The sequence below is a fragment of the Callospermophilus lateralis genome, chromosome 9 (genome assembly GCF_048772815.1).
Source record: "Callospermophilus lateralis isolate mCalLat2 chromosome 9, mCalLat2.hap1, whole genome shotgun sequence".
NCBI classification, from domain to species: Eukaryota; Metazoa; Chordata; class Mammalia; order Rodentia; family Sciuridae; genus Callospermophilus; species Callospermophilus lateralis.
The window spans coordinates 33,835,334-33,852,679 of record NC_135313.1 but is presented as its reverse complement, the minus strand read 5'-3'; the positions used below and the strand labels follow the sequence as shown (position 1 = coordinate 33,852,679).

At 33.0% G+C, this 17,346-nt stretch overlaps 1 protein-coding gene across 5 annotated transcripts in view; it reads right to left on the bottom strand.

Moving 5' to 3' along the window:
- The window catches only part of Hycc2 (hyccin PI4KA lipid kinase complex subunit 2), a 78,552-nt gene that overhangs the window by 47,529 nt on the left and 13,677 nt on the right, over nt 1-17,346 (bottom strand). For 4 of the 5 annotated variants that reach the window (XM_076865646.2, XM_076865644.2, XM_076865648.2 and 1 more), the window contains exon 2: nt 6,854-6,951. The gene's annotated coding sequence lies outside the window, so the exon portion shown is untranslated. Of the gene's footprint in view, nt 1-6,853; nt 6,952-10,276; nt 10,319-17,346 lie in introns of all 5 variants that reach the window. The other variant, XM_076865645.2, reaches the window with a different exon arrangement.

The following is a 17,346-nucleotide window of genomic DNA, read 5'->3' as shown; positions in this document are numbered from 1 at the left end:
GATTAAAAAGAGAAAGAGAGAAGCCTGGCATGGTGGTGGTTTGGGAGGCTGAAGGAGAATTGCAAGTTTGAGGCCAGCCTGGGCATCTTCACAAAAACCTGTCTCAAAATAAAATAAAAAGAGATGGGGATGTAACTCAATGGTGCAGTAGCTGCCTAGCAAGTGCTAGGCCCTGGGTTCAATCTCCAATACTGGGGCAGGGGATGGGGGAACTTCTCTGAGCTAATGTTTAATCTACAATATCAAAGATCTATAAAATTGGGGAGGAGTTAGAAAAAGAACATTCTAGGAAGAGTAAACAAACCATATAAAAGTCTTGTGGCAAGAAAAAACACAGGAAGTTGTAAGATCTGAAAAAAGACCCAAGAGTCTTAGAGCAATAGAGCACAAGACCCAAGGATTTAGGGTAAAGAGGAAATCATGTGAAGGGATAAGCAGGGCCTTCTTAGTGCACATTAAGAAGTTTGAAAAATGACTTAGGATATTAAATATGTGGATAACAAAGTTCACCTGGCTATGATGTAGAGAAAGGACTGGTTTTACAGCTAGCTACAAATTACACAATAGTACAAAAAAAAAAAAAATCCAGGTTCATTATAACATTAGCACTGAATCCTCCTGCCACTTCATTGCAAGCTAAAAATCCTAAACCTGAATATCTACTGATTAGAAAAATGTTTTAGTATTAGCAAAGTACTTGTATAAGAGTGAAATCAACTGGACACTAATACAATAAATAATAAAACTAATACAATAAAATCAGAATCAGTATACTCTAGCGAGTACCTATGGCTAAAACGTTAACACAGAGAATATATTGAAAGGGACATAGCAAAAAGTTATCAATATATTTTAGTATGTTTTTTTTTAAAAAAAATACTTGGTTAAGGTCTAAGTCTTCTAAAATTAATTACATTCATAGTTTACTCTTTAAATGAATCTGGAAATTATTTTAGAACATGATATAAAATTAAAATTCTTTTCTCTAACATATTTTGCATTAGTGACTTGAAAAACTACTTTTATCACATACTAAGGTCTTATATATTCTTGTAACTATTTCTGAGCTACTTTTTGCACTAAATTTTCCACCAGGACTATAATCTTAACTACTATGGCTTTATATTTTAGTGGATAATAATGCAAGTCCGATTCTCTTTTCTAAAAATATATCTTATAATTACTATCTGCCTCATTCTTTGGTCTTTATACTTGCCACTTACCATGCTCTCCCAGCTCCCTGTATATTGCTGTATAAGACACAGTTCAAATGTCATCTTCAGAGAGAAGGCTTCAATGTCTAGTTAAACAAGTTACCCCTTCTTCCTTCTCCCTACAACTCCTATCATTCTGCCCACATCCTTCATATCATTTAGCAAATCTAATTATCTTATTCGTTTACTTATTACTGTGTTTGCCACTGGAATCTGTACTTCCAAGACAGGCGCTGTTTCTCAAATGCTGGGGACATTATGGGCACTCAAACATCTGCTGATTTAATTACCTGAACTCATGAACATTATTTAGCACTTTTAGCATTGACAGCTTTGTTTTTGGTTGTAACAATCCCTAAGATTTTTTGCATGCATTTTCTACTTGGTTAACAATTTTATTTGAAAAATTAAACAGCTTCTTCAAAAGTCACTCAGAAACTTTTGACAGGTAGATATTCTTCAAGATGCATGAATCAGCAACACCAACCTTGCCTGTCTTTGAAATTAGAGACTGAGAGATTCGTCAGTTTTTCTGACTTTGAATTAATGTCAGACAATCTTCTATTTGAGAAAATTGTTCAATTTGAAACAGTTATACAGTAATATATTGCATTTATTTCAAGCAATACTCAAGCACTCAGAGTGGATTAAATTTTCAACACAGTGTGGTGAGAATAATATCAAAGGAAATGATAAGTGAATAAAAGTTAAATTCTAGAAATGCCTAGTATGAATGACTACTATTATTTCAAAATTTAGTTGCCTGACTGCTAAAACTCCTTCTCATAAACAAAAAAAAAAAAAAAAACTTGATCAAACTTGTGTTTCTCATAAATCCTTTCAAAAAAAGGATTACATTCATAGTTTACTCTTTAAATGAATCTGGAAGGATTTATGAGAAAAACAAGTTAGTTTGTTAATTTAAAAAGTAAGCCTATTACATGTTAACATAAATAACATTTTAAATAAAAATTATATCTTCCAAAACAAAAACAAATCTGGTAAGAGTAGCAATTTTTTTACATCCTCCCCCACCCCCAGCCAAAGCTCATAAATGCTTCTGCATTTAATCAAGTTCTAAAAAACTTCCCTATACTAGAGAATGATAGTGGAAGAGGCAAATACTGTTTGTTGGTTTGTTTTTCTTTTCCATTTTTGGAGTGGTGGTGGTGGGAGGGGACAATACTTGGGATTGAACCCAAAGGCACTTTTACCACTGAGCTAGATCCCAGTACTTTTTATTTTTATTTTGAGACAGGGTTTTGCTAAGTTGCCAAGACTGCTATCAAACTTGCAATCCTCCTGCTTCAGACTCTCCAGTCTCTGGAATTACAGGTATGTGTCACCATCATGGCTAAATACTATTTTATTATTAATATGAAAAATACTTTTGTATTTTCAAGTCCATTTAAAGGATCTCCAGACAATACTTCAAGCTCAGACTCTTGATACCAAACTGCCTACGGTTAAAGGTATTTACTAGCTATGTTTAAAACCCTCTTACCCCTTTTTACTAGCTATATTCAAACCCTCTCTGACTCATTTCTCGCCTTTCAAAACTAGAGATAATAACGGTGCCTACATCACATAGTTATTACACACTTAGAATAGTTTTTAATCACAAGGTGTTTGCTGTATTATATAATTAATCTTCATGAAAGTATGTGCTATGAAATAGCTTCTGTTATTCCGTCTAACAGATAATAAAGAGGCTGAGTGACCTACACAAGGAAACACAGCTTAAATGATAAAATACACAAGGAAACATAGCTTAAGTGATAAAACTCAGATTTGAATTTAATACCTATTGACTGTGGCTGTAGCTCAGTGGTAAACAACTTGCCTACCAAGTACCAGGCCCTAGATCACTCCCAGCACTGCCAAAAAAATAAATAATGAACGCCAACTTTAAAACCTATGGTTGAAAAATGCAATATGTAATATGACCCCAATCTCATTGTTCATATTACTCTCCTCAGTTTTCTGTTTTAGACACACTCTCAGTTTCTCTGTGTCAAAAACACCTTCACCCCAAGGCATCTGTGAAGGCCTTGAATGGAATGCTATACTTGAAGGCCTGCCTGGAATGCTATACTGCTCCTATTTTCCCCCCAGTACTGGAGACTGAAACCAAGGGTGCTTGTACCATGGAGCTATTCTTTTTAAATTTTTTATATATTAAGTCTCTGCAGCCCTTTTCCAACCACTGTATCTAAATAGCAGCCTTTCATCATTTCTCAGTATTTTCTATCACAACACAAGGTTTATTTCTTTCATAGAGTTCCAAATCTTGTTTATTGTCCTTATTACTTATTGACTGTCTATCTTCCCCCATCAGACTATATATTCAAGGGGAAGAGAGTCCATGTCTGTATTGGAAATGCATGCAAAGCTAACAAGCATACTATGGTTATCTGAATATATGACAGGTATTTAATTATTTATTTTTGTTGAATTAATGAACCACACTGCTTACATATTTGGACAAATTACTTAAACTCTCTGGGCTTCAATTTCCTATAGTTAGTTACTTTCTGACTCTAAAGTCCTAAAAGTATATTTTACTGACTTTATTTGAAAAGAGTGTAGTAGTGATTACAAAGAAATTTTGTAAACAAAGTCCTAATCAGGCTTAACATCTTCTAGTATCTAAAAGCAACTATAGAACAGAAGTAAAAATATGCTATAAACTAAATAGACAATAAAGAAATCTCGAGATCATTTTTTCCACTGTACATTACATTCATCCAGTCACCTGGTATGTGAAACTATAAATGTTTAAAAGCAAGAACTCAAGCTAGTATTCCAGCATGCAGCCCACTTCAAACCAACACTGCCTTATTTCCAGAGTACAGAACAATAAAGAACATTACAGAAAATTATTATCTTTTTGATGACCATGATAATACAACTTTTATTAGCAGACCCTAAATACAACATAATGAATAAAATAAACTGCTAAAATATGACCTGAAGAGGGTCAAGAATTATTTGCCAAAAAGCAAACTCACAAAATTTGTCCAAGTACAATAAGCTCTCTATTATCTACATGCTTTAGGAGTTCTGTCTTACCTAAATCAATATATATAATTTTTTAAGAACTGTTTATAGTCAGAATATAAGCTGGCAACACAGCCTAATAGTTAAGAGTATGGATTATAGCTCCATGGCCTACACATTGTATTTCTCTGGGAAAGTTACTTAACTACTCTGTGGCCTCAAATTCTTCATTTAGAAAATGGGGATAATACAAGTACTTACAGCAAAGATTTTAAAAGACTAGGTAATTTAACATATAAGGTCTTAAAACAATGTCTGGCACAACATAAGTCTCCATAGATGTTAGCTACTATTATAACAGAAATAATATTAATACAATTATGTCATTTCTGGACAATTTAGAAACATTTTTACTGCAGAGGTAAAGTACATAGACTATTCATCCTTTCTTTCAACTAATATTTACTGAACATCAATTATATCCTAGGTTTGAGTAAGATGTTAAGGATACAACAATGAGCAGAGCAAAGAATGATTAAATGCTAAACGGTTTTTAGAGAACCAAAATTATTGAATAATATACACTGGAGTTCTACTCAGCTATAAAAAGAATGAAATTATGGCATTTGCAGATAAATGGATGAAAATGGAAAATATCATGCTAAGTGAAATAAACCAGACTTAGAAATTCAAAGGTCGAATGTTTTCTCTCACATGAGGAAACTAGAAAAAACATAAAAAGGGAAGGAAGGATAAGATAATATAAATAACCAATCAAACAGAAATTAATAGACAAGTAGAGGATAAAGAATATGGGAAAGGGGAAGAAGAACAGCAGGGAAAGGGAGAAGGAAAGTGGGAGGGATAATGAACTAAAATGGATTTTCATGATTATATGAGTTTACGGTGATGAACTCAATTATTATGTATAATTATTAAGCTTTAATAAAAAATTATTATTTGGGGGGGCTAGGGTTGTGGCTCAGTGGTAGAGTGCTTGTCCAGCATGTGTGAAGCACTGGATTCAATCCTTAGCATCATATATAAATAAATAAAAATAAAAGCCCATCAACAATTAAAATTTTTTTAAAAAAATTATTATTAGATAAATCAAGCTATATATTATTATCAGGACAACATGAAGAATAGCCAATAACAATTTCATTACTGCAAACTTTCAAACCTGGTCAACGCTTATGAAGATACGTCTAAGTATATGTCTGAAATTTAAAATTAAGACATGCTATTATTGTAAAAACCAAATTCCCTAAGGAAAAACTTAAAGCTGTCCTTGTTTTGTCTGGTGCAGAAGTTAACAGCCAGCTATGGTTATTTAATATAATTAAAATGAAATAAAATTTACATATTTTCCTCCAATCTGGGGAGAGAAGAGACTGGACACATTCTGTACCCTGGATTGCTGACGAGAAGACCCATCTGGTTTCACTTTATGAAATCTGCCCTGTATCTAAATACCATTATTCTAGATTATATCTAGTATAATCCCAAATTCCTGAGAAACTAAACCTGGAGAACACTTCTACTCACCTATTGTAGGTTCTCCATATGTATGCAAAATTCTGAAATGGGATCAGTTACACTTAGAAAAACATCCCAGCCAATTTCATTATTCCTAATGAGGTAGGGAGATGGTGAAGAAATACCACTGCACAGGGAGGGCTCAATGAAGCTGGATTTGCATTTTCCTCACCTGCCACAGGTTTTATATTCTAAGTCCTTTCTCAAGTAAGTCTTTGCAACCTTCACATCCAAGACTGCATTATGGATCTGTAAGATTGATGATGGCAAATTCATGCCTGCTTCCGGTGAAAGTTTTAGCTGGCATAGGTGAGAACAGTGTTAGTCTAACCTGACCTGCAGCCATTACTAAGATTTCATAAGACATTTCAGTGAGATCAGCTTTTTGATCATCTCACACCTAGCACACTGAGCCTGAGAGTAACTCTATATACACTGCCTTTGGGAGTCCTCTTGCTCCCCAACTCCACTTAGAATCTTGTTTGTGTGAGGCTTCCAGCAACCTTGCCCTGTCAGCCACTTCTGAATCCCCACCAAGTGTCTTTCTGGGTGGATTCAACTAGATAATTTTGCTTTTTCACACTCCTTTCCTTCATTTGTCTTGGCATCAGTTTTCTCTGAAAACAGTAAATTTGTTGGGTTTTGTGCAGGATTTTGGGTTAGAGCCACAATGAATTTGGGGAATGAGTATCTTCTCTTGGTTTTGTATATTTTTTACATTAATAACAAATATCAGAAAAAGCAGCAGCTAATTTTTTTTTTTTTAATGTAGCATTAGCTAAATTTCGAACAGCCAGAAGCCACACGTGGCTAGAGTCTCTAATTTCAAACAGTAGAGATACTGAACACAGCCATTATCACAAAAGTTCTACTGGATAGCACTGATTTAGATGTAGCTAGACAATGTGATTTTGTTGACTAAATTCAATAACTCAAATTCAGTTACTACTAAAAGAGTAATACTTTAAAAAATGGAATTCAAAGGTAATAATTAAAATATGATCATTTCAGGTAAAGATTGTATAATAAACATAAGTTACTCTAGTATGTCTAACTATAAGGGAAATGTATTCTTTAAAAAGTTAAAGTCATAACTTTACCTGTGTTAAAATCAGTTTTCTAAAGGAGGAGGTGGCACAGGAATGCAGCAGAGTTCAAGTGTGGAATTCATTTGTTGAGAGTTAAATATTTCCCAAACCTATAAAAAATAAAAATGAAAAAATGTGAAATATTAAGATAATATTCTCAAGAATATAGCACAAAGAAAGAACAGTTTTAATGAGACATTTATAATACAGGTCATCTAATTTTTTAAAATATGGGTTAAAAATTTTTTATAATAATGAGTATACCTATGTATCTTTATCAGACCTAATAAAAATGATTTTGGAGAAAGTGTGAATTTTAGTTTGAAAATTTGTCATTAATTATCTTTAAGAACTTGGGTAGGTAGAGGTCCTAGGCTGGATTTATAGTACCCACCCACCCCACTATTTTTTTTTTCTTAAAAGTATGCTGTATAGGGGCTGGACTGTGGCTCAGTCGTAGAATGCTCACCTAGCATGTGCAAGGCCCTGGGTTCGATCCTCAGCACCACATAAAATAATAAAATACATGAAATAAAGTTTAAAAAAAGTATGCTGTATAAAACCAAACTTAAATAAGCATCAAGGGGTACAAAATAATTTTGAATCAGTTTCACAACTAAAAAATTTATAATTTTTTTACAGAGAAAGTACTATTATTTGAATTTTTAGCATAAAATCATAAAGTGTTTTGGTCAGAGAGAACCACTTTAAAATGGCTAACAATAGAGACTTCTTAGAAAGTAAGAAGTCTCTTTTCATATATTTGCTGACCACATTTCGCTCCATTTCTTCTTTAAAAGTGCATCCCAATTTTAAAATTTAAAACATTATATGTACGTGTCATAGATCCTGGCCAAATGTATTTTTTTAACACAAAGAAAATACAACAAAATTGTCTTAGAGATAAATTACATTGTCCTTATAAAGTCTTCAGTATTCTTTAGACTGAAGAGATATCTGGAACCCCTAACTCTAACCATAGTAATGACTTTTTAATCTCGTATATACTGGGCCTTCACATGAAATTTTTATTTTATGAGTAGATTCTGCATGGCAGGGAAGGGAACAAACACACCGTCTCTGGAAAGACTAAAAAAGAGACTGGTAATATTTTTTTGGAAGGCACATCTGATTTTAAGACAACAGGATGGGAATAAGACTCTGATCATCTTTTGTACCCTGAAAATTTTGAACCACAAAGACAACTGCCAGATTTTGAAGCAGTGTGTGTGTAGAATTACTGAAGAGCTAAGTGGAGAACCTCTATAGAGAAAGATCTCCCATAATATTTTAAGACTAAGAATATGGATATTCATTAGGTTCTCAATTAAGAAAGCAAAGGGGGGAAAAAAGGGGCAAATGAGAGAGAATGAGTTTTTTTTAAACTTTTAATATAACACTAAAGCACCTTAATCTCTGGGTAACTGGAGGTAATTAGCCCCTCACCAGTTTGTGTAACAGTAAAGTGTAAACAGCCTCTACAATTCTTTCAGATACAAAATCTGGCACACAATTTAAAAAAACCAATAAGAATGCAAAGGAACAATAATATATGACCAATAATTAAGAAAAAAATAAAGAGAATCAGACCCAATAATAAAGTTGAAATATATGAAAATTATTTAAAATAATTCTAACATATTGGGGAAAACAGATAAAATTGATGAAAGATGGAGCAGTTCATCCAATGAATTAGGATCTAATTTTTTTTTTTTTTTTAATCAGGGATCTCACTAGATAGTCCAGGCTGCCCTTGAACTTGCAATCTTTCTGCCTCTCAATTACATGTGCATGCCACCATCCCTAGCTCCCAACAGACATTCTAGAACTGAAAAATTCAATCTATATAATTAAGAACTCAATATTTTTGGTTTTATAGCAAATGGACACAATGGAATATAGGATTAGTTAACCAGAAGACAAGTTACTACACAATGCCCAAACCAAAGTATAAAGAGAAATGACTAGAAGAGAAGGGAATGAAAAGGCAGGGAAAAGGGCAAAAGGTTTAAGAGAAAGGTGATACAGGCTCAAAATATATGTACACACACACACACACACACACACACACACACAAATAGAAGCCTCAAACGATAACAGAAAGAGATAAAAGCAATATTCAAAAAAAAAAAAAAACAGCTAAGAATTTTCCAAAACTGATAAAGGAAATCAGTCTGGAGACTGATCATGCTCTACTAACTCCAAGCAAGACATATTAAAAGAAAACTATACCTAGGATATCAAACTATGAAAAGAAGAGAGGAAAAGGAAGAAAAAAAGGCATAATAACTGCCAATCTAAAATATTATACCTAACAAAAATATATTCAAAATTAAGGTAAAATAAAAATGCTTACAAACAAACAAAAAGGGGGAAATTTCTCACCAGTAAGCTTATACTACAAGAAAATTAAGTGGAATTATTCAGACAGAAGAAAACCATCCTAGATCGAGAACATGGAAACACAGAAAGAAATAACAATGCAGAGTAACTGAATTGCCTTGTAAGGTTTAAAGGTTCTAAGATTTTAGCAGTAATGCGACAGTAATCATACTTTGTATTATACATGCAATAAATTAAAGATAAATGTTATAATTTTTAGGATAATCATTAAAAATTATAATACATAAGAATTCAGAAAAATGTAATATTTACGTAATCTAAAAGCATGAAAAAAAAAAAAAGAAAGAAAACAAACCAGATAAGCCAAACAGAAAACATAGTATACATACAGACCCAACATATCAATAATTGTATTACAGTCTATGGAAAAAGAATACTTCAAGTAAAAGTCTAAGTTTGCAAACTGGATTAAACAAAAAAGAATCATGGAGCTGGGGTTGTGGCTCAGCGGTAGAACGCTTGCCTCGCAGACGTGAGACCCTGGGTTTGATCCTCAGCACCACATAAAAATAAATAAGTGAAATAAAGGTATTGTGTCCAACTACAACTAAAAAATAATGTTTTAAAAGAATCATATCTCTTAAAGAGATACACTTTAAATATGTGCCCAGAAAGATTTAAGTAGAGGATAGGGAAAAATACACCATACTACACTAACCAAAAGAAAACTGATGCACTCTGCTAATTTCAGTTAAAGATTTAGAATTTAAGACAAGAATCATTGCTGAAGATGAAAGAAATATTACCTAATAATAAAGGGATCAATCCCACAGGAAAATACCACAATCACAAATTTTTTATACCCCCATAATAACCTCAAAATACCTGAAGCTAAAATTTGCAAGCTTTAAAGGAGAAACAGACAAAGCCACAATCACAGTTGGAGACCTTAACACACCTCTCAATAGCTGACAAAAAAAGCATTAAAATCTAAACAGTGCAATAACAAACTTGACCTAAATGACCAATACGGAAAATCATACCCAGCAACAACAAAAATTATGATCTTTTTCAAGAACGCATAAAACTTACCCAAACTGACCACATACTGGGCTACAAGGAATCTTCAACACACTTCAAAAAAAAAAAAAAAGATGATGCCATTCAGAGTATACTCCTTAACCACAACAGAAATTAGAAATCATTAATAACAATAACAATAAATAAAAACCTGGAAAAACACCAACTACCTGGAAACATAAAATTACATTTCTAAATAATATTTGGATTGCAGAAATCAAAGCATAAATTACAAAATAGGTTAAACTGAATACTACTGAATATACATTAAAACTTATGATGTAGTTATAACCTGAACTGTATATATAGACAGTCCTTAATTTTCAAGCAGCAACACAGAATAGCAAGAGAACAAAACAGAAAACAAGCATACAATAGAAAAAAAATCAATGTAGTCAAAGTTGGTTCTTTGAAAAGATTAATAAAATTGATAAACCTTTAGCCAAACTGATTAAGGAAAAAGAGAACACAAATTACTACAGAATTTTTAGACATCACAAAGAAAATATGAAATTTAATGCCAATAAATGTAACAGCATAAAATAGACCATTCCTTGAAAAATATAAATCACCAACACTGAAAGAAATAGACTGCTCAAATAGCCCCAAAGATATTAAAGAAATGGAAGCTGCTATTAAAATTTTGCATAAAGAAAATCTCAGATGCAGATGGTTTCACCAGGGAATTCTTCAAAACAATTAAGAAGAAACATAACTCTGTTACTCCTTCTAGAGAACAGAAAATAACAGAACACTTCTTAACTTTTTTTAAGAACCAGTACAAAAATGATGCCAAAACTGACAGAGATATTATAAAGAAGAAAATCATGGACTGATCTAATAAACACAGACGTAAAAATATCAATGTACTGGTGAATAAAATTTAACATTATATATAAAAATAACATATATAGAAAGGAATTTATTCCAGACATTTGAGAATAGTTTAGAAGAAAATTCATATGATTATCCAAATATGTATAAAAATAGCCTGTGACAAAATTCAATATTCATTCATGATAAAATCTATTGGAAAATTCACAAAAAAATTTGGATAAAAAGAAAAAAAGCCCACAGGAAGCATCACAGTTAATGGTAAATGATTAAAAACTTACCCTTTTCAAGTGGAAAACAAGTCATAGATGATCATTATCATCATTTCTATTCAACATTTTACTGGAGGGTTTAGCTAGTACAGTAAAGCAAAAGAAACAAAAAGAATAAGGACTGGAAAGGTAGAAACAACATTATTCATAGATGATATGATTATTTCCTAAGAGAGTCCAAAAGATTCCCCAGACTATTAGAGTTAATAAGTAAATGTATATTTCTGGCTAGAAGATTAATATTAAAAAGCCAATCATACTTCTATAAACCAGCCATGGATTTTTAAAATATAAAGGACAAAAGAATTTTTTAAAACTAGGAATATATCTAACAAAATTAGATTTATTTATCTCTAACTAAAGAATAAAAAAGGGCTGGGAATGTGGCTCAGTGGTTAAGTGGCCCTGGATTCAATCCCCTGTACCAACAACAACAACAACAAAAAAGTTCTTAGACTGCAACATAAAGAAGGGAAATGCACATGAGTAAAGGAGGCAGAACCAAAAGTCCAAGTAGACTATAAAGTGTTAGATAAAATAATGGAGAAACACAGAAAAAAAGAACACTGGAGATCTACAGAAGATCACCTGATCAATACTTTTGAGTAAGGAAACTACCTGAAGATGGAGCAAGAAGCACCTAAAAGTGGATATAGCAATGTCACAGAATTCACATAGGGCCATAAATAGTGCCTCTTCTCACCAATCAGATTAAGGATTGGTATAAGTAAAGGGTCCTCCCTAATAAAGGGGGAATTAAAATTAGCCCTACACTGAGCACAGATTCAGTACTGTCTAGTAAATCTTAAAATCAAACCCTGAAAAAAATCAAATTGTTTTCAAACAACTGAAAAAGAAAATAGACTTCAAAAATATTTTTAGGAATACAAAAATATCCACAACACCATAAGATAAAATTTATAGTATCACATGCTTAATAACAAAATTACCAGGGATAGAAACAACCAGCCAAACAAGATCCATAATAAAGAAAAAAAAATCAGCCAATCAAAATTGACAGATATTAGAATTCTCAGACAAAAATATTTTAACAGTAATTATAACTATATTGTTCAAAACATGAGTCACAGAAGGTGTTAACAAAATTTTTTAAAAGACAACCTAATCTTTGAGGCAAGGATTGTGGCTCAGTGGTAGAGCACTTGCCTCGTACGCGTGACAAACTGGGTTAAGTCCTCAGCATCACATAAAAATAAATAGAGATATTGTACCATCTAAAACTAAAAAAATATATATATTTTTAAAAAGACAACGTAATCCAAACTATATTAAAAAAAATAATTTGTGAAATTTAAAAATGAGAATAACATTAGACATTGAATAAAAAAATCAGTGAACCTGAAGACAAAGCAACAAAAAATAATCAAAATGAGACAGAGAATTTAAATAACCTGTTATTTTTCAATAGTGCCCACCTTTGACATGAAGAAGGGCCCCAGTGCCAACTCTTAAAATCCCTGGTAATCCTGGCTTAGATTTATGAGAAAATGTGTCCCCCAAATCAAAAGAATCAATATCAGATAGCTAAACCTATAGTTAGGGTAAGGAGAACTTTCTGACCCACTGGTTTTAACACTGAAATTTTTTCTCCTTCTCAGAGAAAACGGAAGGAATACAGATGTAGGTCCCACTAATGTGTATATATTTTTTCCTTTTATCTACAATCAGTATTAGCAACCAATAACCCAAAGAAAATATTGCAGTGCTATCAATTAGTGATTACATTGCATAATGTCTAGCACAGCATTTCTAATTCCTTCATTTTAACCAGAAATAAGGAAGCACTGCATAGTTTGTTATCTGAAAAACTTCTAAGATGATAATGTAGTATTAGTATAAGACACCACTTTCTCAGTGGTGCACACCTGTAATTCTGGAGGCTCAGAAGGCTGAAGCAGGAGACTTCAAAGCCAGCCTCAGTAACTTAACAAGGCCCTGTCTCAAAATAAAAATATTAAAAAGGGTGGGGGGCTGGAGCTCAGTGGTTAAACACCCCTGGGTTTATTTTGAAAAACAAAATAAAAACACCTTTTCTTAATTAATCAACTCAAAGCACGAGACTGATAAAACTAGGAAAGACACTACCAGAACTTTAGCAAGTTATAATCTCTCTGCATTACTGTGATGATCTGTTTTTTCCCAATTAATTCCCAAAAAGGTATGTTTTACTACACAAAACCAGTAAAATATGTATATATCCAAAATGTGGCTTTTCACTTTTAAAATTTTCTAACAAATGTCTCAGAGCTTAAAAACCAGAAGTATACCTCCATTCAACTTAGAATAAGGCCAAGAGAAAAGTAAATGCTATGAAATCCTGTGTTTGATTTAACAAATTTATGTTGGCTTTTCAAAACAAATCACTGAGCCAAATGAAATAACAGGACCCTATGGATACCAAAATATGGTTCCTTACCTAAGATGGCATCATATTTGCATACAACCTACATTCATTCTCTCATGTACTTTAAATAATTTTAGTTTCCTTAATACAGTGCAAATGCTATGTAAATAGTTGTTATACTCTATTTATTTAGATAATGATGGTAAGAACATCTATATATGTTCAGTACAGATGCATTTTTTTTCTCTTAAGTATTGTAGATCTGTGGTTGGCTGAATCCATGGTTGCAGAATCCACAGATATGAAGAATTTATTATAGTGAAATAAGTTAAAAGTGTTCCTTAAACCTGGGAAATAAGGGGGTATAATAATGTCCCTGAAACTCTGTGAGATATATTTATAAAAGTATGTATTTTTCTAGATCCACAGTTTTTTAAAAAATATATTTCTCAGATGTTGATGGACCTTTATTTCATTCATTTATTTATATGTGGTGCTGAGAATTGAAGCCAGTGCCTCACACATGGTAGGCAAGTACCCTACCACTAAGCCACAACCCCAGCCCTAGATTCACAGTTTTTATCAAATCTTGATGGAATGTAAATCCCCAAAAGATAAAGAAATACTTTTCCAGGCAAACCAAATGAGAAGTTGCTGGAGAATCCAAGAAATAAAAAGAACCATAATATGTAATTTGATCACAGGGGAATAAAAGTATTATAAGCCAGGCATGGTGGTGCACACCTGTAATTACAGTTACCCAGGAGGCTGAGGCAGGAAGATTACAAATTCCAGATCAACCTGGACAACTTAGTGAAATTCAGACTCAAAACAGATTAATTAAAAAAAAAAAAAAAAAAAAGAATTAGGGGATATAGCTAAGTAGTAGAATGGTTACCTAACATGCATGGGGGTCTGGATTCAATCCCCAGTACCATAAAAAAATTTTTTAAAGAAACATAATTTTTGCAGTTTAAATATATAATTTGCATCTTATGATCATAATCTATCTATATCTTATAAATCATAATCTTACAGCTGTTTGTGAAAAGCTGTATTTCACTACTTGTCTTAATTTTTGAGATCTAGAAACCACAAGTATTTCACCAAAAATTATGCCCCAAGTTACAAGGTACAGGTAAATACACTAATAGGGAAATCCTGTTCATTACATAAGCAACGTGATTGACTGCAAATTAGATCATGGACATAAATCAGTCAGCAAATGAAATAACTGACCATATTTTCATGGAAGTTACAAAGTCATATTAAACATACTAATTTTTTTAATTAAGCATCTATTCTACCTTGTCATAATGCAGATTATTTAACAGTGCTTTTCATTGCTATACTGAAATTAGAATAGAGTCACAAGTTTCTTAGTGGAACATAAACTATAAAAGGGTTATGATAAATCTTTTGCAAAAAATCACAATACCATGATGATTATACATAATTTCATGTCTAACAGACAACCTTTGATTTTCCTGAATAATAAATGTTGTTTATAATCATTCTTTTCACAGGCCTTTGTTATTTTTTAAAATATTTTTTCAAATGGTGATGGACCTTTATTCATTTATTTGTATACAGTGCTGAGAATTGAACCCAGTGCCTCACACATGTTAGGCAAGCGCTCTACCACTGAGCCACAACCCCAGCCCAGGTCTTTGTTATTAAAAGCAATTCTTCAAACAATAATAACTATGAGAAAATAAAATGGCTGTCATAAGTCACACTAAATTTGGGAGTTATGAAATAAAGGCTAATACATTTTTTAAGGGGCTCAATCTTCAGTGTATAGCTCAATGTTAACAGTGCCTGCCTAATATGCACAAAGCTCTGGGTTCAATACCCAGAACTGAAGGAAAAAAAGGGGGGAGGGGGTCAAAAATAATGCATGAGCCTATTTTAAAGGGACATTAAAACTGACCTTTGGTGCTACGGCTGGGGCTGGGGCTGGGGCTTAGTAGTAGCGTGCTTGCCTAGAAGGTGTGAGGCACTGGGTTCAATCCTCAGCACCACATAAAAAATAAATTAATAAAGGTATTGTGTCCATCTACAACTAAAAAAAAAAAACCACTTGACCATTAATAGACAATTTTCAAAACATTTAATTAACTGAGTCCCTAAATGATACAGGATTGCACCAACATTATAAATCAGCCCATCATCCCACAGGAAGAAGTCAATCTACTAAAGAACAAAATAATGGAAGCAATGATTACCAAAAATCTGGTCCTAGATGTTAATCTAGGTCCTAAATATTAATGTTTTTAAATTATATAGTTTTAGTGATGTCAACTGTCCTTTTCCTTTTTGAATGTTTGCCTGCTTCAGTCACATTGGCTTTCTTACTTTCTCTTGAATATGCCAAATTCATTTTGCCTAAGGCTGTATGTTCCCTTTACCTCTGCTGTCCAGCTGTTTACTTTATTCAGGTTTGGGATAGTCAAAGGACTGTAGGGAAAGGTTCAATCTAAAACATCACCTGTCTCACTGTTTACTGCTCTCAATGACATTTACTATTATTTGTTTACTGTTTAGTGGACTAGGGATAAGCATGGCCAGCAAGTCAATCCCAGTACTTGTTTATTGTCTATTTTTCCCAACTAGCACGCGCACACACACACACACACACACACACACACACACACTTCATATGAAAGGGTGTCTTATTCATCACTATCATCACTATATCCACAATCCCTCTTTCAGTTGTCTGCACAAAGTAGGCAGTCATTAGATGTATGGAGAAGGAAGAAAAGATTACCATTTACTCAAGAGGTATCAGGGGTGGCTGGTTTTAAAACTAGCAAAGTAATGACCTCCAAAAATCCTCTCATTTATAAAAGCAATGAATCACTACAAATGGTCAAAATGAGGGCTGGGATTGTGGCTCAGTAGTAGAGTGCTCACCTAGCAAGTGCGAGGGGCTGGGTTCAATCCTCAGCACCACATAAAAATAAATAAAATAAATATATTGTTTCCAACGACAACTAAAAAATAGATATTTTTTAAAAATGCTCAAAATGAACTTTTTCAGAACTTTGGAAATTAACAAATGGCTTAAAGCAAACTGTGAAACACGTGTTTATTCAAGAAAAGTAGTGGAATCTTGAGAAGAACTGGGAGCTTTAGTAAGTTTTAATTTGCCCTATTACCATTCACCTTTCTAGCTGCACAGGATCTTTGAAAACATAACATCACAGTGAAAGTCACAAGTGACAGTCACTGAAGGGGACAGAATGGGGTTAAAGTGCCTTCAAAGATCCATTTCCAGAGAATTATGATCACCTAACTTGTCTGGCAGTTCCCTGGAATACCCAACATGCAAGTTAATCTTTACTTGACATGATTTGGAGTTCAGCCAGTGCCAACAGCCTTTCCTCAGGGGAATTTATGGAAAACAGGGACAGATGTTAAACATTATGGCTGCCTGAAGCAATGAAAAACAAATGGGCCCAAAACAAGCCAACCAAAAAAATTAAGAAGAAAAGATGGAGAATGGGATGTCCATAGGAAGCTTTGAAACACTCCCACAAATTCCCAGAAATCTAGAAGGCCATATATATGCTCATAAAAAAAACCTGAGATGGCCCTAGAGCTAA